This window comes from Carcharhinus amblyrhynchos, chromosome 10 (genome assembly GCF_965287045.1).
Source record: "Carcharhinus amblyrhynchos chromosome 10, sCarAmb.v2.hapA, whole genome shotgun sequence".
Classification (NCBI taxonomy): Eukaryota; Metazoa; Chordata; class Chondrichthyes; order Carcharhiniformes; family Carcharhinidae; genus Carcharhinus; species Carcharhinus amblyrhynchos.
The window spans coordinates 5768396-5789630 of NC_137333.1; the positions used below are offsets into that span (position 1 = coordinate 5768396).

At 42.4% G+C, this 21235-nt stretch overlaps 1 protein-coding gene across 2 annotated transcripts in view; it reads right to left on the minus strand.

The window, feature by feature from the left end:
- Positions 1–21235, minus strand: part of pcdh9 (protocadherin 9) — a 728369-nt gene that overhangs the window by 108457 nt on the left and 598677 nt on the right. The window lies entirely within an intron of this gene.

Genomic DNA, 21235 nt, shown 5'->3' on the forward strand with positions numbered 1-21235 from the left:
AGAAAGAGAGGGGCTGATGCAAGCAAGCAAAACATAAATCTTTCAATTTGGACATGCTGTCTACAGCTGCAGTGGTCGGATGAACAAGACGCATTTGAGTCCACATGAGTAAACTGCCCTCTTACTCCACAATTAACATAAAAACATAGAAGATAGGAGCAGAAGGAGCCCATCTGGCCCTTTGAGCCTGCTCCACCATTTATCACGATCATGGCTGATTGTCCAACTCAGTAGCCTAATCTTGCTTTCTCCCCATAACCTTTGATCCCTTTCGCCCCCAAGTGCTATACCTAGCCGTCTCTTGAATGCATTCAATGTTTTGGCATCAACTATTTCCTGTGGTAATGAATTTCACAGGCTCACCACTCTTTGGATGAAGAAGTGTCTCCTCATCTCCATCCTAAATGGTCTACCCTGAATCCTCAGACTGTGACCCCTGGTTCTGGATTCCCCCACCATCAGGAACATCATCTACCCTGTATAGCCCTGTGAGAATTTTATAATTCTCCACAAAATTTCCCCCTCAGTGATAGTTAACAGTGATAATTTGTCATTGCTGCTCAGGAGTTTGGATGGTTGTTTTGAAGAAGAGAAAACATGCAAGGAAGTTTAAGTCTTCTTCAGATGAATCTATGGTCGTTGCTGGACATGACTCAAGACAACCTTTTTGTGTCCAGAGTGACTTATTAGTGACCTATCTTGCAACTGCTCTGAAGAATCACCTAAGCACAACCATTTATTACATTTCTTTATAGAAGCATTCTCCCTTCATTTCTAAAGAGTAGAACGTGTTCTAAAGAAGGACAAGTAAACAGAATATTTATTTACTGATGCACAGATTGCCATCTGTAGAATGCACATTGGAAGTGGCGGGGGCATACTTTTAAACATGTTACGTGATTGAAGATGCCACATGAATGCAAGTGTACTTTTCATGTCCCCTTCTGGGATAAAAAAAATGACATTTTAAAAAGCTTAACTGCATTTTCTATACAGAATAGCACTTTGAAAGCTTAACTTGGGTCTATCATTAGTGAACGTTAATTCCGCCTTTTTAAAAAGTCACTTTGAAGTTCTGGCAATAATTTTGGATATTCCCCATTACTGGTTTCTCCGTGATATACTGAGCCTTTCTAAATGTTTGGAACATTTAATGTCACTGGTCTGCAATAAACTGCTACACATTCACAGATAACATGTTATACATTGATCAGAAACCATTACTCTTCCTCAGGGTTTACAGGCAAAAAACAATTTAAATTGATCTAAGATTGCTTTAAGATGCCTATTGTGAGAAAAACTAATCCTCGAAAGAGTGCAGTTCAAATATTATAGTTGTGTGAGGAACTAAAAACAAGTTAAATAATAGACAATTTTCACTTCTAATAACTACTAGGGCATCATGGTGGCACAGTGGTTAGCACTGCTGCCTCACAGCACCAGGGACCGGGTTTGATTCCCAGCTTGGGTCACAAACAGTGCGGAGTCTACATGTTCTCCCCATGTCTGCGTGGGTTTCTTCCGAGTGCTCCAGCTTCCTTCCACATTCCGAAAGACTTGTTGGTTAGGTGCATTAGCCATGCTAAATTCTCCCTCAGTGTTCCCAAACAGGTGCCAGAGTGTGCCGACTAGGGGATTTTCACAGTAACTTCATTGCGGTATTAGTTTAAGCCTACTTGTGACACTAATGAAGAAACTTTAAACTTAAACTTTTAAAAGATCAGATTGGAAGGTTCAACTGCAATAGAAAGTTTAGCCACTTGAATACATTGTATGGTGTGTCTTTTTCATGTTCATTAAGATGTAGTGCAGCAGTACTTGAGAATATAAAGGTTTTTTTGATCTCAATCTAATGACAGCAGCAAGGATTTTTTTTTAATTAATTCATGGAACATGGGTGTCACAGGCTGGCCAACATTTATTGTCCATCCTTAGTTGCCCTTGAGAAGGTGCCTTCTTGAATTGCCGCAGTCCATGTTTTGTGGGTTGACCCACAATGCCATTAGGGAGAGAATTCCAGGATTTTGACGCAGCGACTGCGAAGGAACAGCGATACATTTCTACGTCAGGATAGTGAGTGGCTTGGAGGGGAACTTGCAGGTGGTAGCGTTCCCATGTATCTGCTGCCCTTCTCTTTCTAGATGGAACTGGTCGTGGACTCAGAAGGTTCTGTCTAAGGATCTTTGGTGAATTGCTGCAGTGCATCTTGTAGATAGTACACATTACACTGCTGCTATTGAACATCAGTGGTGGAAGGATTGAATGTGTGTGGATGTGGTGGTAATCAAGCAGGGCTGCTTTATCCTGACATCAAGCTTCTTGAGTGTTGATGGAGCTGCATCCATCCAGGCATATGGGGAGTATTCCATCACACTCCTGACTTGTGCCTTGTAGACGGTGAATAGGATCTGGGGAGTCAGGAGGTGAGTTAGTCGCCACAGATTTCCTAGCTTCTGACCTGCTCTTATAGCCACTATGGTTACATGGTGAGTCCAGTTCAGTTTCTGGTCATTGGTAACCCCAAGGATGTTGACACATTGGGATTTGGTGATAGTTACATCACTGAGTGTTAAGGGGCGGTGGTTAGAATGTCTCTTATGGTGGTGGTCATCGCCTGGTATTTGTGTGGCATGAACACTACTTGCCACTGGTCAGCCCAAGACTGGATATTGTCCAATTTTGTTGCATTTGAACATGGATTGCTTCAGTATCTGAGGAGTCACAAATGGCGCTGAACATTGTGCAATCATCAGCGAACATCCCCACTCCTGACCTTATGATGGAGGGAAGACCATTGATGAAGCAGCTGAAGAAAGTTGGGCTAGGACAACCCCCCGAGGGACTCCTGCAGTGATGTCCTGGAGCTGAGGTGACTGACCCACCACAACCACAACCATCTTCCTCTGTATCAGGTATGTCTTCAACCAGTGGAGAGTTTGCCCCTGGCACTCATTGATTCCAGCTTTGCTAGAGTTCCTTGATATCACACTCGGTCGAATGCAGCCTTGATATCAAGGGCAGTCACTCTCACCCCAGCCCTCGAACTCAGCTCTTTTGTCCATGTTTGAACCAAGGCTGTAATGAGGTCAGGAGCTGAGTGACCCTGATGAAACCCAAACTGGGTGTTGCTAAGCAGGTTATTGCTGAGCAGGCACTGCTTGATAGCACTGTTGATGACCCCTTCCATCACTTTACTGATGATCGAGAGTAGACTGATTGGGCGGTAATTGGCTGAGTTACATTTGTCCTGCTTTTTGGGTAAGGACATACCTGGACAATTTTCCACATTGCTGGGTAGACACCAGTTTTGTAACTGTACTGGAAGAGCTTGGCTAGGGAAGCGGCAAGTTCTGGAGCACAAGTCTTCAGTACTATTGATGGAATGTTATCAGGGCCGTGAGGCAGCAGTGCTAACCACTACGCCACTGTGCCACCCACTGCTACTGTCACCACCCAGCTTTATTCTTTATTCTCCCAGCTTTTCACTATTCCTTCATCTGGCTCTAACCCTTCCCTGATCAGCTCAGAGGCAAATTGAAATGCTCCATCTCAGCAAATATCATTGTCATCACCCCCCATCCCCAGCCTCCTCACATCTGTTCCGAACCCTTTTAAACACAGCACCTCAAACCAACAGAAGTTCATTTTGTGGAAGCGAAGGCAGGTTCACATTCTCATCACGGCCAATCTCGGCAGATGTATTTTTGCATGGATAAGACTTGAAGAGTCTTGAAGCTGAAAGTCATGTTTAAAACAAGGAATCGGTCCGGACGACACTGATGTGAAGACACAATTTGACAATATTTCCGCCGCAGTTAAATTAACAGGTTGATTTGGAAGCGAGTTGTTTTGATTGATACATGAATGAGTTCAGCCATTCACAAAGCCATTGCATTCAAATAATTTTGGAACTCGATCACTGTCACTTTAATTGAATGAAATCACTCCACATCATTTCAACTGCATCCCTTCAAACTGTGTACCATTTAACACACTTAACAACAAGAGCTAATTTCTTGTAAGGGGATGTTCTGTTGGGCTGACTGTGATTTGTTTCAAAAGCTGTGCTTTGGCTTTGATGAATTTACTGAGAGTGAAGCCACTGATATTATCTACGCCTTCCATTCATCTATTAGTAAATCTGTCAACAGAACCATGGACAGTGGCAAATTGAATGGACGTTGAGGTTGTTGATGGGGAGACTTTTCAAATCCTAATTTGAACTCCTTTGAAACATGTTTAACTCCATCAAATATGTTAATGTAAATGCAATTTATTATTAACAGAAACTAGAAGCAAGAGTAGGCCACTCGGTCCTACGAGCCTGCTCTGTCATTATTCTTGATCATGAATAAACATCAAATTCAATATCCTGATCCCCCTTTCCTCCCATATCCCTTGATCCCTTTAGCCCCGAGAGCTATATCTAATTTCTTCTTGAAATCAGAAAGTGTCTTGGCCTCAACTACATTCAGTGGTAGTGAATTCCACACATTCACCACTCTGGCTGAAGAAATTTCTCCTCATCTCAGTCCTAAAAGGTTTACCCCTTATCCTCAAACGATGTTCTGGACTCCCCCACCATTGGGCACATTCTTAGAGTCTACGCTGCCTAACCCTGTTAGAATTTTATAAGTTCCAATGAGATCCCCTCTCAGTCTCCTAAACTCCAGTGAATGTAATCTTAGCCAACTTAGTTCCTCCTCATATGACAGACCTGCCATCCCAGGAATCAGCTGTACTCCCTCAATAGCAAAAAACCGATTCCTCAGATAAGGACACCAAAACTGCACACAATATTCCAAGTATGGTGTCACCAATGCCCTATACAATTGCAGCAAAACCTCCCTATCCCTATACACAAATTCTCTCGCTACGAAGGCCAACATACCAATTGCCTTCTTTACTGCTGGCTGTACTTGCGCGCTTACTTTCAGCAACTAATGGAGTTTCATAGCATCCCAGGATCAGTATAATCAAAACCACCACTGGGGGATTGCAGAGGGAGCATGAAAGGTGGGTGAGATCAGCTTGCACTAAAGAAGGTGGCCCCGCAGAAACAACAGCAACATCATTTATATAGCGCTTTTAGTACAGATTAGGGATGTCACAGCTTACCTCACAACAAGATTCATTATCTGACAATGTTTGACCCCAAGCCTCGTAAAGAGAGATGATGACAGGAGACCCTAACCTGCTTCAAAGAGCTATGATTGAAAGGTTGAGAGACAGAGACATGGGGAGGTTTAGTGAAGGAATTCCCAAGGTTAAGGACGAGGCAATTACAAGCATGACAGCCAGTGGTGGGAAGGTCGCAACGGTGAACTTGCAAGTGGCCAGAATTGAATGAACATAGAGATCCTGGAGGGTCGATGCGGGTTATAGTGGCATTAGAGACCGGAAAGTAGGTTTGTTGAGGAGATGAAGACAGTCACCCTGGCTGTACTGGTAATAAACTAGCCCGGGAGTAAAAAATGGAATGAAAAAAATGCAGTTTAATAATCCAGGGGGTGGGCAAGATCAATAAAAAAGGCAACTAGATATCATGGTAGAAATAGAAAGTGCAGCAGCGACCAGTCATTTTACTGGCTTAGACAGCCTCAATTCATCTTAACCTCTGTGACTGTGTGAAAATCTTCAAGTTGTGTTCCATTCAGACACAGCTTTCTTGACGAGAAAATGAGGTGACTCGCCAGGCTGATCAGTGCTGTTGCTAATGGTTACTGCTCGGGCTGCGCTGATCATTAGCTGATCATCTGCTGCCACTCCACAATGAACCCACAACGCATATTTAAAGTAAAGTTAGCACAGAACCTACCTGAGAGGCAGTGGCTAATGATGAACTTACATGAGAGAACACTCCGTATGATGCCTGGCTTAAGAGTTAGATGACGGGAGTAATTTATAAGCGATTATCACTTGAATTGGAGATTCTATACACATACACATTGCGAAAGGAAAGTGTTCCTGATAGGCCAGATCACCCCAGAAACATTGCGGTTTCTGATTCCACATCCATCATCATAAAGTTGGCTGAAGTACAGATATAGGATTCAAAATGAATTCTCCTTCTATGAGTTACCCTTCATCCTACAATCTGACAGGGAGGTGACCTTCACTGACATGTTCTTTCTCATTGCGTACTGTCAAGAACATAATCTCCTAACCTTTCTTTATGTCAGATAATGGGATCCGAAAGAGAGCCAGTTCGTTTTACAGTGCTTAACTACAGAGGTTTAAAGTGAGTCATGCAAGAATACCATTGACATTGGGTGACAGTGACGATGGAATTTAAAATGCGACAACGGCAAATCAAACCTTTGGAATCTTTGGATTTGTTTCATTTACAACATGAAAAGAGCCAAATGCGGCATTGCAAAGACAGAGTACATCATTCACTAATTATGAGCTGCACGGTGGCACAGTGGTTAGCACTGCTGCCTCACAGCACCGGGACCCAGGTTCAATTCCCGGCTTGGGTCATTGTCCGTGCTGAGTCTGCATGTTCTCCCCTGGGTTTCCTCCCAGAGTCTAAAAGATGTGCTGATAATGTGGACTGGCTATGCTAAATTCTCCCTCAGTGTACCTGAACAGGTACCGGAGTGTAGTGACTAGGGGATCATAGAATTATAGAATCTTACAGTGCAGAAAGAGGCCATTCAGCCCATCAAGTCTGCACCAACCACAATCCCACTCAGGCCCTACTCCCATAACCCCATACATTTACCCTAGCTAGTCCCCCTGACACTAAGGGGCAATTTAACATGACCAATCAACCTAACCCACACATCTTTGGATTGTCACAGTAACTTCATTGCGATGTTAATGCAAGCCTACTTATGACTCGACTAATAAATATTCACTCCTATTCTTTATTGTCACATTTTACCCTCACCAATCATGGGCCATGCATCAGTCTCTAACCTGAAGGAAAATCAGATAGGCAACATATTTTCAGGCCTCTTGTCAATGTTGTTATTCCATTTGATGTTTTAGATGATGTTAATGAGTATTTGAGTTCTGAGCTTTCTCCTCCTACATTGGGGTCAGATCTTCCAGCACTCCCACTCGTTTTCCCAAAGATGCCCAACCGAGAGCAGAGGACAACCTTTAGGAAATCGAGAGACTCTTGTCTCAGCCATACGCTGACAGCGCACAGCACAAGAGGTGTCATCATCCCATCTGACATTTAATCACTCCTGTCTTCCCAACCTATCACTGGACCTTTGTTCTTAACCCCCACAAGCCACTTCCCCAAACGCCACTTTTCCTTGGCTCTGTATTTGTTTAAATATTGCTAACTCTGTAACACTTTCCAGTGCCAGTAGCAGTTTTTTAAACTGCAATTTGAACTCAGTTCCCCCCCTTCCACAGAGGTTGTTTGAGCTGGTGAGTGTTTCCATATTTACTGTGTTCAGTTTAGCACTGTAGGTATTGTGGAGGTCATACGACACAGTGGATAGTGTCCTTACCAGTAAGCCAGTCACTCTGGGTTTGAGTCCCACTTGCTGGCTAAGGACCACAGCCAACAATTTGAGCGTTGGTCTGCGAATCTATCCATTACACCAGGGTGTAACAGCAGGAGAGGTTCCTGGTCAGCCATGCGGTGGAAAGAAATTGGAGCCTCTACTGTCATTATAGCTCTATAGCTTCAGGCTACTACATGCCTAATTCCACAGCAACTTAGATCTGAGTAATATCTGGAGCAGTGTTGATCTTTTAACATTTGACATGATGCATTTAATAGTTATGTTGCCACAACTTGTAGACATGCATTGATCTTTCAAATGGGGAACTTGATAATTTGCTCTGGTAATGGCCCAATGCCAGCAAAAAAAATCACCATGATGTTCAAATATCAATTATCACAGGAAAGGGGCAATTGTTATACAAAATTTGATGTAGATAATTTACAGCATAGAAACAGAACAGTGAATCAGATTTATGCTCATGTTTATACTCCACACAAACTTTACTTGATCAAATCATATCAACAAACCTTCTATTCCTCTCGCCCTCAATTAAATGCATCTATGCTATTCACTCCACACTGTAGCAAGTTTCACGTTCTCACCGCTGGTTGGATTTATGACTAATAGTGACTATCTTGTATTCACAGCCCTACCAAGACCTCGGTCAAGACGTTGCCCCTCAGCCTTCCCCGGAGAAAAGTGTCCCAGTGTTATTAGCCTTTCAAGAATTAATTGGCCCCTTTCCAGATGAAGGAGATTGGATGAATCAATATTCAGGAACAGCAGGTTGGGACGCTCACTGGATTTGCTTGTGCTTGGGATGGCATGGTAGCACAGTGGTTAGCACTGCTGCTCCACAGCTCCAGGACCTGGGTTCAATTCCCGGCTTGGGTCACTGTCTGTGTGGAATTTGCACATTCTCCTTGTGTCTGCGTGGGTTTCCTCTGGGTATTCCAGTTTCCTCCCACAGTCCAAAGGTGTGCAGGTTAGGTTGATTGGCTGTGCTAATATTGCCCTTTAGTGTCCTGAGACACATAGGTTAGAGGGATTAGCAGGTAAATGTGGAGGGGCATGGAGGGTAGGGCCTGGATGGGATTGTGGTCAGTGCAGACTTGATGGGCCAGATGGCCTCTTTCTGCGCTGTAGGGTTTCTGTTCAATGAAGTGTTCCTGAATCCTGGAACTTCAGAAATTGGTGATAGCAACAGCACATGAATATGACAGAAGCACATGGAAATTTACAAGTATAAATTTAATTAGTGCAGCTAATAAATGCACTGCCACAACATTTAAAATAACAAATTGGTGCATGATTGCAAGAAAATGCTGTTAATACCTTATTAGTGCTCATGTTAATGGCAAATAGCAGATCAAACCCTGTGCTTTACAGCAACAAGAGTAGTCCCAGCTTAATAATAGAATGTGTTAAACTACTTCAAAGTCTTGTTCCATGGCAAAGGCAAAAACTGAAGCCCCATTCCAATGCCAGTGTTTACCAAATGCATACCAGTGGAATAGTGCACCAACAACCTGCACTTCATAGCATTTCTAACACAGAAATAAATATTGTGGTTTGGCAATACAGAATGAGAGTATGGCTGAAAAAAAAAGACACATGCGGCAGAAGTTTTTGTCTTCTACTCATCAGGACAGAATCACAAGAAACGTGAGACCTCAAAGAGAGCGGCACAGTGGTTAGCACTGCTGCTTTGCAATACTATTTCTAGCCTCAGGTGACTATGTGGCGTTTGCACGTTCTCCCTGTGTCTGCGTGGGTTTCCTTCGGGTGCTCCAGTTTCCTCCCACTCTCCAAAGGGTGTGCAGATGAGGTTGACTGGCAATGCTAAATTGCACCTTAGAGCCTCAAGATGTGTAGGATAGTGGGATTAGCAGTGTAAATATACATGGTGTTATGGAGACAGGGCCTATGTAGGGTGCTCTATAGAGAGTCAGTGCTCACTAACTTCTGTACTGTAGGGATTCTATGATTTGAAAAGAAGGGTGAGAATTTTTACAATACTGTAATTACATGATGCATTGTGATTGTGGCTTTATATCCAATCTTTCGTGAATCTTGCAATTTTAAATTGGTGAATCCAGGACACAGTTAAACGCATGATGTTGCAGACAACTTCTTTACTTGCTTCAATGACAACAATAATTATATTACACCTTGAATCCAGCTCAACATCCCAAGGCTCTGCATAAAAATGTTATCACTCAGAATTTGACACTGATATGGAATTATTAGGGTAGGTTACCAAATACTTGCTCAAAGAAGCACATATCAAGGTATGTCCTAACAGAAGGATAAAGAGGCAGCGAGGCACAAATGTTTTGTGAGTAATTCCTGGAGCTTGGAGCTTAGGCAGCTGAAGGGGCACTGACCAATAGTTGAGTAATTAAAATCAGACAGAGAAGTAAGTTGTGGACTACGGAATTTGTGGAAAAAAGACAACAGCTGGAATTCTCCAGCCATTCACACCCAGCTACCAATGAGAATGGAGAATTTTGCATTCAGCCAAATTTCTGATCACTGCAGCGGGACTGGAAAATCCCAGCTGTGGACGAGGCCGGAGAATCCAGCCCAATGACTCTAATCCTCCCAACGTTTAGTTGGAGGACATTTGCTCTCGTCCGATAGTGGATATTGGGTAATCAACGTAACAATTCAAAACAGTGGAGGGTCAATTTAATTGGACTCCAATCAAAGCAATTATACCTTGTGATGTTTAGAATGCTGGAACCAGTTTTGTGCTCATGAGACAACTTTAACTGATCTTGGATTCCTCAAACTTAAGATAAAGTCACCTTACTGATCTATTAAAAGGTAATTTGCCGTAAGTATTGGCTTAGGCCTCAAACCGGCTGACAAGTCTTAGCCGTAACATCCAGCATTGTCACTTTTCATTAAAATAACACACTCCCCATTATGATAAAATGGAATTCGTCAACACATTTTGACTGACGTATCATCATATTAGCTATTTAAATTAACTGCGCAAGCACTCAGTAATCAGAGGTGGATTATTCCTTCCTGCTGACACCTCCTGTGATCCCGCCCCATCAAAATAAAGTGTTTCTTCTTGCGTCTGATGTAACAGCACTGACTGAATACTTTCCCCCACTGGCACTGATAGGACAAACAGCGGAGTCTCCTGATCTGTAGTAAGTTGCACATCTGCATTGGCAGTGACTAAGGTTAAAAATTGGACATTATCCAATGTGGGTGGGAAAAGAGTCCTCACTGTCAATAACTGCACTTGCAAGGAACGTTAGAAACTGCCTTCGAGTGCCAGGTTGAGAGACTGCTGGAGCATAGACCCACGACTGAATTCAGCTGTGACCCTAACAATGCACTCTGAAGAATGAAACTTGACAGGCCTCTACTTTCTCAGGAGATGAAGGAAATTCAGCAAGTCCACTACGACTCTCATCAACTTTTACAGGTGTCCCACAGGAAGCATGCTTTTGGGTTGTGTCACAGCTTGGTATGGCTCCTGCTCTGCCCAAGACTGCAAGAAACTACAAAAGGTTGTGAATGTAGCCCAATCCGTCATGCAAACCAGCCTCCCATCCATTGACTCTGTCTATACTGCCCGCTGCATCGACAAAGAAGTCAGAATAATCAAGGACCCCTCCCCAACACCCCGGAAATTCTCTCTTCCATCTTCTTCCGCTGGGAAAATGATACAGAAGTCTGGGGACACGAACTGACTGACTCAAGAACAGCTTTTTCCCTGCTGCCATCAGACTTTTGAATGGACCTACCCTTCATTAAGTTGATCTTTTTCTACATCCTAGCTATGATTGTAACACTTCATTCTGCACTCTCTCCTTTCCTTCTCTATGAACAGTATGCTTTGTCTGTTTAGTGTGCAAGAAACAGTACTTTTCATTGTATACTAATACGTGGCGATAATAAATCAAATCAAAACAAATCATTGCACCTCTTTATGAATAATGCAGCCATGCATTACTTGTCTCACAACCAGCTTTGTACCAGACAGGCAGTGAAAGGAACCTTTCCGATTGAACTGAACTGAACAGGCTGAATCTTTCAGCAGTATAGTGTCAGTATCCTACATTCGCTAAGCCTGTGAGGCAGAAATTCACAGCCAAGTCTTTCCTGCAAGGCCAGCTGTGGCCCAATTGGCATCATTCGTACCTCTCAATCCAGATCCCCAAACCCAGGGTGGCATTGCCTGTGGAGTGCGGAGACAACGCCTCGCTATCTGGAGGTGCCGCTGTTTGAATCAGATGATAAACCCCTCTGCTCCCCTCGGGTGGATAGAATCATAGAATCCCAGCTGTACAGAAGGAGGCCATTTGGCCCATTGAGCCTGCACTGACAGCAGTTCCACCCAGGTTCTATCTCTGTAACCCCAGGCATTTACCCTGCTAATCCCCCCGATACTCAGGGACAGTTTAGCATGGCCAATCAAACTAACCTGAGCATCTTTGGACAGTGGGAGGAAACCCACGCAGGCACAGGGAGAATGTGTGAACACTACACAGGCAGTCACCCAAGGCTGGAATCGAACCTGGGTCCCTGGTGCTGTGAGGCAGCAGTGCTAACCACTGTGTCACTGTGCCTCCTACATGTTGAAGGCTCCATGGAGTCTTATTTGGGGTTGGCGGGGCAAGCTGGGGGAGGAAGCAGATACAGGGAGGGGGCGGCGATCTCCCCAGTGTTTTAGCCAATATTTATTCTTTAGCTAGAATCCGTTAAAAACAGATTCCTCGTTCATTACCACATTGCTGCTTGTGGGATCTTGCAACAGCCAAACTGGATGCCATGTTTCCCATGTTATAATGCCAACAACACTTTAAATGTTCTTCAGTGGCCCTAGGGCACTTTGGTTGTTTCTGAAGTCTGGAAAGCTGCTATATAAATGCAAGCTCTTTCTTTTATTGTGCGATCAATTGGAACGTTAATGCTAGCACTTAAGAGGTCTTTTTAAGTTTGCTACAAGAAATTCACATCAGGAACTTAAGCTTGGAGATCAATATATCCTGACTGATTTTTTTTGACCATTAATTTTAATGGCACAAATCTCTGTAAGGTGCACTGATTTTCCAATACACGTGCCTGGCGCACAAGGCTGATACTGACAGCCTAAATTCACAAAATCTGTCCTCCAGCATTTGCTAGTTAGAATAGGAAACAATCGTCCATGGTCATCTCGATTTTCTTTTCATTATTCGCTCCAACACCACTTTTCTTTTTACGAGCAAGTTGAGTCTTAACATCCTGGAGTTTGGAGAAGGATAAGGAAGTTGCAACGCTCTGTGGTTTGGAGAGACAGGACCCGAGTGTAAAACCTAAACAAATATGCAGATATTGCTGAAACTTTTTGTTCTCCCACCGATCAGGACAAATCCAAGATCACCAAATTTCAAACCACATCTGGAGTCGTGTGTCTGGTTTTAGTCTCCTTATTCAAGAAAGGACCTGGTGGCAATGGAGGCAATTCAGAGGAGGTTCACCAGATTGATTCCAGGGATCAAAGGATTGATAATGAGAAGCGGTCAAACAGTTTGGACTTATACTTGCTAGAGTCAAGAGGGATGAGAGAGGATCTGATCGAGGTATATAAAGTACTAAAAGGGATTGATAAAGTAAATGTAGACCAAATGTTTCCCCTTTGGGGCACTCGAGAACAAGAGGTCACAGCTACACGTTGAGAGGCAGTAGATTTAAAACTGAGAGGAGGAAGAACTACTTCTCGCAGAGGGGGGGTGAATTTGTGGAACTCGCTGCCCTATAGCTCGGTGGAGTCTGAATCTTAAATGGTTTAAAGAAGGAGATAGTTATATTTCTGATTTTAAAAAATGAGATAAAGAGACATGGGGAACAGATGGGGAGATGAATTTGAGACCAGGGAGAGATCTGCCATGATCTGATTGAATGGTGGAGCTGGCTGGAAGGGCTGTATTGCCTACTTCTGCTCCTAATTCCAAAGTTCCTATACACAATCACAACAATAGGGGATTTCCACATAACTTCACTGCAGTGTTAATGCAAGCCTACTTGTGACACCAGTAAAAAATAAACAACAAATAAACAATTTATATTACAGCGGAAAATAATTGGTTGGCGAGTCAACACCGATTAGTCAATGAATTGCCATGCAGAAAGCAGCAGGAGATTATAAACTCCACAAATTCGCGAGTAATTAACAAAAAGGCATAGGACTTGAACAAGTTCCTTTTCTTTAGAGAAAACAGCTCACTGCATACAAATGTATATCACTTCCAGTAAGTGTATACAAGCCACTTGAACGTGCTTGAATCTTAAATCGGTTGTTAGTGTAGATATTAGCACACTTAAAGTTATTCAAAAAGTGCTGCCCAATCTCACAAGTACAGGTTATCTCTTGGTATAGAAAGTAAAGGGTAGAAATTATGACCTGTTCAATATTATACAAGCCTTCAAAACACTCATATTCGAACATTCAATGTTTGAACAGAAACATCAATAGAGGACATTCAAATCCAATGGTGATAATGTTGGGATTAGGGAGAATACTGGTTTTAAACCCTACAGTCACCTTACGCTCCATTTTGCTAATTCATTCATTGGATGTGGGAAACACTGGCAAGGCAGCACTCATTTTCAATCTTTAAGCAATTGGGTGGTTTGCTTTGTCACATCAAAGAGCACCGTTTTTGCCGGTTTAGAATTGCATATAGACCACACAAGGTAAGGATGGCAGATTTCCTTTATGAAAGACCTTAGTAAACTAAATGTGACAATTTGGTATTTTCACAATCACTAGTTACTGCTACTAGGTTTTCCTGAATTCCAGACTGATTTAATTAGTTGCATTTAAATTCCAAAATGATGGTATTTGAATGTACATCTTTTAATCATTAGTCCAGAGACATTGTATGATTGCTGATATGCAGTACAGCACTTTTCCAATTGTCAAATGTGCCATAATGTATTCAATGTATAAAATGAAATATCCTGTCAACCTCTGCTATCATGATTTGTACTATCATCTACATTCATTGACAGCTCTGGCTGTTAAAAAAAAAAGCTTTTTAAGGTTGAAAAGAGCTCTTCATCTGCACCCCTCCCCCCATTGATTGACAGGCACTCTGCTTTGAAAGGGAAATGGACTGGAACACTATTCTATTCCATTATTTTCAAGCAGTGTGGCTGGAAACCTTTGTTATGACAGCTGAAGCTGTTATGAATGTTTGGCTGGGTTTCAAAAAATTTTTGTTTTTATTATTTGTTGATGGGATGTGGACATTGTTGGCTGAGCCAGCATTAGCACCCATTCTTGAGAGAAGTTAAGAATTGACCCCATTGCAAGGCTAATGGCTTCATTTTTAGCAGGTTGCCCATTAATAAAAGTTTACAAATTTAAGTGGCACTTAAAGGATTTTTTTTGCACTTGGGGAGATTTTCTTTTCAGTCTCAATGACAATGGCTGAAATTTTACCGGCACACCCACCCCGGAATCGGGGCAGGTGTGGCTTGCAGAATGGAATTCTCCACTGGTCTCGGGCGGGATATTACGAGCCTCGCCTGAGCAAGGTTCAAAAATATTGGCCAATGTATCTGAATGAAGGCTTTTATTTGATTTTGAGGTTTTTTGTTCTTTACAATGATTTTAAAATAACTCTCATTGCCATTGCATGACTAGAGAGAACAGTACACAGTGTAAAATGAGTGAGTGACTATGGAGATGGCAAGGGGGGCATGGAGATAGCCTGCTGGATCTGAGAAGGCATGGCTTGGCATGGAGCTGGGTGGGGGTGAGGGCTAAAGTTTTGAGGACCTTTAGACAATGTAGAGAGCTTGGTTGATGCATTGAAGAACGGAGATTAACCTTCTCATTGAAGGTGAACCATCTCCGCACACACATTCCTTACGCACCCTATCGCAAAATGCTCTCAAAATGTTCGCAAACCAGAACCAGAGTGAAAATCCTGGACAAAGTCAAATTTGGGTTGAGTGTGATTTCAGGAAGGATTTTCGGGAATCCTTGGGGAATCTGGTCCCAGAACCAGTCCAGGAGCTTATCAATCACTTCACTGGAGTAAGCCTGGTGAAGTATCTGGTAGGATGTTAAAACAATTATCTCGCCCAGCCCAGTGGGTCAACTACCTAGTAGGCTAACTACCCATTGGGTTAGGTTAAATTATTCTTGTTAACTGATTTAAATGGGGTAATGCCTGCCATAAAATAGCAGAGAAAGGAACTTGATACAAGTACAATAACATCAGTAACACTGACAATAGCATTTATCTTACGTGCTACATATTGTCTGTGACTTAGCAGGAAATTTAAATGGAGGCACAGAGTCACTGAGCCAGCACTTCAGTCACATCTCAGACTTAAGACTCTGTGGCGATACACATTTGATTCCAAAAGGCTTATCTTCCTGTTTTATTTTCTTGTCTTATTCTTTTTTTTCGACGGGGTAGTGTGCGGGAGAGGAGAGGGTTAAAATTTCACTGGAATAATTGTTCAGCAGTGTACGACTGCCAAGAAATGATTAACAAAAGCTAGCAGCAAAACTGAGGGGGTCGCAGCAATCGGGAAAAATTGAACAGACCGGGGTTTTTTTGCTCCACAGATTGAACTGCTAGAGGTTTCTGGATTTATTGAGGGGTTTGATAGCTTTGATGTAGAGAACATGTTTCCAATTGTGGGTGAGACTAAACGCAGGTGCCATAAATCCAAGATCGTCACTAATAAATGCAATCATGAACTCAGAATAATTTTCATTTTATTCAGAGCACAGGGGTAATGTGAAACTCATTATTGCACTGAGTGACTGAAAGGAATGGCATTAATGTGCTTACAGAGTCCTAGAGTCATTATAGCAGAGAATGAGGCCATTAGGCCTGCCAACTCTGTGCTGCCACTCTGTACTCCCCCTCCACTACTTTGTCCATGTAGCCCTACAAGTGTATTTTCTCCACGTGCTCATCTTTCTCCCTTTGAAATAATTGGTCATCGCTCACTCTGTAAAAAAAAGTTCTTCCTCACATCACCCCATCTCTTGCTCAAAATCTTAAACCACTGCCCCCTTGTCCTTGAACAAAAAATGTTTCTTTGTTTTCTTTATCTAAGCCTTGTCATTATCTTGAGCATTTGGTGAGGCCGCACCTGGAGTATCGTGTGCTGTTTTGGTGTCCTTATCTGAGGAAGGGTGTCCTTGCTATAGAGGGAGTACAGCGAAGATTTACCAGGCTGATTCTTGGGATGGCAGGTCTGTCATTTGGAGGAGAGACTAAGTCAGTTGGGGTTGTACACATTGCAGTTTAGAAGAGTGAGAAGGGGATCTCATAGAAACTTACAAAATTCTAACAGGATTAGACAAGGTAGATTCAGAAAGAATGTTCCAGATGGGGAGGAAGTCCAGATTCTACATCTCCCACTGTCTCGGCAAAGCAGTTAGCATAATTAAGGACCCCATGCATCCTGGACATTCTCTCTTCCACCTTCTTCCGTTGGGAAAAAGTTACAAAAGTCTGAGGTCACATACCAACCGACTCAAGAACTGCTTCTTTCCTTCTGCTGTCATATATTTGAATGGACTTCCCTCGCATTAAGTTGATCTTTCTCTACATCCTAGCCATGATTGTAACACTATATTCTGCACTCTCCCATTTCCTTCTCTATGAGCGGTATGCTTTGTCTGTACAACGTGCAAGTAACAATAGTTTCATGTATGTGAATACATTTGACAATGATAAATCAAACCAAATCAAAACTAGGGGTCATAATGTTATGGTTCAGGTCAGAAACTCCAAAGTGTTCTGTGGACCCCACCTGGATCATAAGTTTTGCATCTTGGGTTTGACTAGATTAAGCATGAGCTGTTTCACTTCAGGTATGATTAAGTGACCACTAGGGAGCTTTTATCTAACAAAGTTTATTTAAGAATATAATCAACTTGTATAGTAAGAAAATTAGCAAGAACTTTTATCAATTACAAACAAGAAACAAAACAATCATGATAATAAAAATATCTAATGTTTTCCAATCAAACCAAAACCCTTGCCATCGACAAAACCCTTTAAACAGGTTTAACACAGCAGAGGCTAAATCTCACATGATAATGAAAATTTAGTACTTTAATTGAAGTCTATAGTTTGTTGAATTTGCTCTGAATAGTTTAAAGACAAGACAGCTTCCCAAAACACCAGAGAGGCTCTTGTCCAACTCCCAACAACAGCTGATCTTTATCCTTCAGGAAAACAAGATCTTGTTTTTAGCTAACCAACAGAATTTTCAAAACAACAGGGAGAGAGGGAAAACACATCTTTTTAGTTTGCCGTCCCTTCTAAAACTAAACACTCAAAACTGCAGCTCCAAATTGAAAATGAAAATAAAACTGTCCAAAAGCACATGACCGTTCTCGTTACAATGCAGGATCATAAAACTAAATCCCAGAGTAAACACAAACTACCCCATTTAAGCCACTTAAGTAGCAATAAAAGGACCTTTCCAGTCAAGCTGGCAACAATGATATCACTTCAGGCTGCGAGCTGAGAAACACCAACTATGAAAGCTCTAGAGATCATGATTTAAAAGAAACCTTTCTTAGAGATACACTAATGTCACAATAGTTTGGACGATGAGGGGTAAACCTTTCAGAACTGAAGCGAGAAGAGATTTCTTCACCCGAAGGGTGCTGAATCTGTGGAATTCACTACCACAGGACGTAGTTGATGTTGAAACATTGTGTAATTTTGGGAAGAAATTAGATATAGCTCTTGGGGCTGAAGGGATCAAGAGATATGGGGAGAAGGCGGGATCAGGATATTGAATTTGATGATCAGCCATGATCAAAATGAATGGCGGAGCAGGTCTGAAAGGCCAAATGGTTGACTCCTGCTTCTAGTATCTACGTTTCTGTGTGAATCTCCGCTCACTTTCCCTGCCTCAAGGAGAATGACCTCAGCTTACCCAATCTAACTATAGCAATGGACACATAAATACACATGGAAGGAGTGATTGAAAGGATACACTTATAGGGTGAGGTGATAACAAAGTGGGATAGAAGGCTTATGTGGAGCACAAACTAGTTGGATTCAATGATTTATTTCTGTGCTGTACTTTCTATACCCCAGCTTCTATTAATACATTTCAGGAAAAAATCTCCAGTACTCGACTTTTGGAAATAACAAAAAAAACGCACGGTGCTGTCATTATTCGACATAAACTAAAACAACAGGAACAATGAAGAATTAAGGATTTGCAAAACTTTCATCCAATTTTTCTCCCGGTCCTTCTCAATGAGAAGAGAAACAGCTTTCTTTAAGCTTTTTGTGCTTTCCAGAATCCCTACAGTGCAGAAGGAGGCCATTTGGCCCATCCTGTCTGCACCTACCACAATCTCAACCAGGCCCTATCCCGTAACCCTATGCACTTACCCTAGCTAGTCACCCTGACACTAAGAGCTAATACAGCACGGCGAATCTACCTAACCCGCACATCTTTGGATATCTTTCTCTGATAATTTCCTCCTGCCAGGTCTATGCTGTATGTAACAGGAAGATATTTATATTAAACCACTGACCCTCGACAGACGGAACATTAACAGACCTGGTGCTGCCTAATAAGACAAATTGTTTTATCAGTGGCCAAGCCACACAGAATTACACTCCGTGAGTGGCCGGCACCAGTTCAAGGCATACGAGTAAAATTCTTCACCCGTTGCTAGGGAGATGCAACAATTTGGTCCAATTAAGATCGTCTGTGCTTCGAGTTAAATCGGGAAAAATAAAAGGCCTATGACTTTTATTTTGTTAATTTTCACATTGTACCGCGAAGGGGAGAAAAATAAAGCTTGCAGAAGACAGATGTCTCTAACCATCGGGGAAAAGCAGAAAAAAAACAAATACTTGTCTCCATTTATACGCACATCTCTCCAGATGCCAGAGGAATGAATACCAGGTAAACAACAGGACGAGCTGCTTCTTACTCAAATCAAAATTGAGGCAATCTTTACTGCAACAGTCTTGATTATGTACCGTGTTGTACAATCACCGGTGAATGATAAGGGACTGAATTACTCACCCAGCACACAATAACAATGCATTTGTAGTTTTTTTTTAAACCCAGATTATGATTTGCTCCTTCTAAACAGACAAGCGCGCGGATAGTTCAGATCATGATTGCTGCATCACTTCTCTGAGCTCGGTAAATTCGAAAGGCTATCACATTTCATCGAAGGCTGCATCTAATGCAAAGAGGTAGTGAGTCAAAACTCCCTTCTACGTCACTTTGTGAAATCTTGCTGGTCTCCATTATTTGTGCCATATTGGGTTTTATTTCCGAGACCTGAAGTAAAGCGACCAAAGTTGGAAGTGTTTGGAAACAAATTACACATCGGTCCCGTCATGAGGCTTAGGGTCAAATTTTGCTTTATAAAGACCCCGTACACTGCGCTGTAACATGTTACGGTGTCAAAGATGCTATATATGGGCGGCATGGTAGCACAGTGGTCAGCACTGCTGCTTCACAGCTCCAGCATCTTGGGTTCGATTCCCGGCTCGGGTCACTGTCTGTGTGGAGGTTGCACATTCTCCTCATGTCTGCGTGGGTTTCCTCCAGGTACTCCGGTTTCCTCCCACAGTCCAAAGATGCGTGGGTTAGCCTGATTGTTAAGAAATTGCCCCTTAGTGTCCAGGGATGCGTAGGTTAGAGGGATTAATGGGTATAATATGTAGAGATATTGGGGTGGGGCCTCGGTGGGATTGTGTTTGGTGCAGACTCAATGGGCCAAAGGGCTTCTTTCTGCACTGTAGGGTTCTATAAGCTATTCTATCTATATAAATTCAAACCAGCGCTGTCATCTAGATCATTGGGCCTGGACAGCAAAGGTTTCCAGATGGACTGATTCAAAATGCAATACATGTGTTCCCACAGCACCAGAGCGGAGGCATTAAGGGATAGCAGACCATGGGAGGTTTTTCCAATCCCTTTTCTTTGAACTTGAAAGAAAATGGTTAAGTTGTCAGTAAGAGCATAACAAATATCTACTGGACTGCTTTGATTGACAGGCCATCTGATATAGGTTAAAAAAATTATCTGTTTATGCAATTTCAATACAACTGTTTGTTGACATAAGAATGCTTAGTTGAATTTCAAAAAGCAACAATTATCTCAGCAGGGGTTCTGTGTTGACAGTTTAATTATCAGTTTAAAGAACTTGGTTGCAATTTTCTGATCTCATCCATTCCTGCCCTGCTAAAGTGAGAATGGAGAACTCACTTCAGCAGCACCGGAGAATCCCAGCTGCAAGAGTTTTGAATGTTTATTATATAATTATTCAATTTTCTCTGAGGTTTAAATAAAGATATGGTCACCTCCATCAAAAATCACTGAGGCATTTATGAATGAGATCTGCATCAGACTGTTAACAGTTAATCTTTTTTTCCCCCTCATCATGACATGGTGTCTCAAGTTCAGCCTATACTGAACACAGAGTGAGTAGCTATAAGGTTGCATGGAGGTATCAGGGCTCTGGGAGTGGGCATTGAACTTGGGTTGGCAATGAAGGGCTGTGAGGAGGCAGGAAAGGTTGATGAGGATGACAGGAAGGATGTGTGTGGGCTAGGGAGTCTAATGGCTTGTAAAGGAATGTAAGCAAAGTCCCAGAAAATTGTAGCCTTTCAACTAGCCTCCTTTCATACTTGCCGATTCTTCCAGCTATCTAAGATCTGCTTGCAGGGTTAGCAGGGCTGGTTTGATCACACTGTAGAGATATTGGGGTGGGGCCTCAGTGG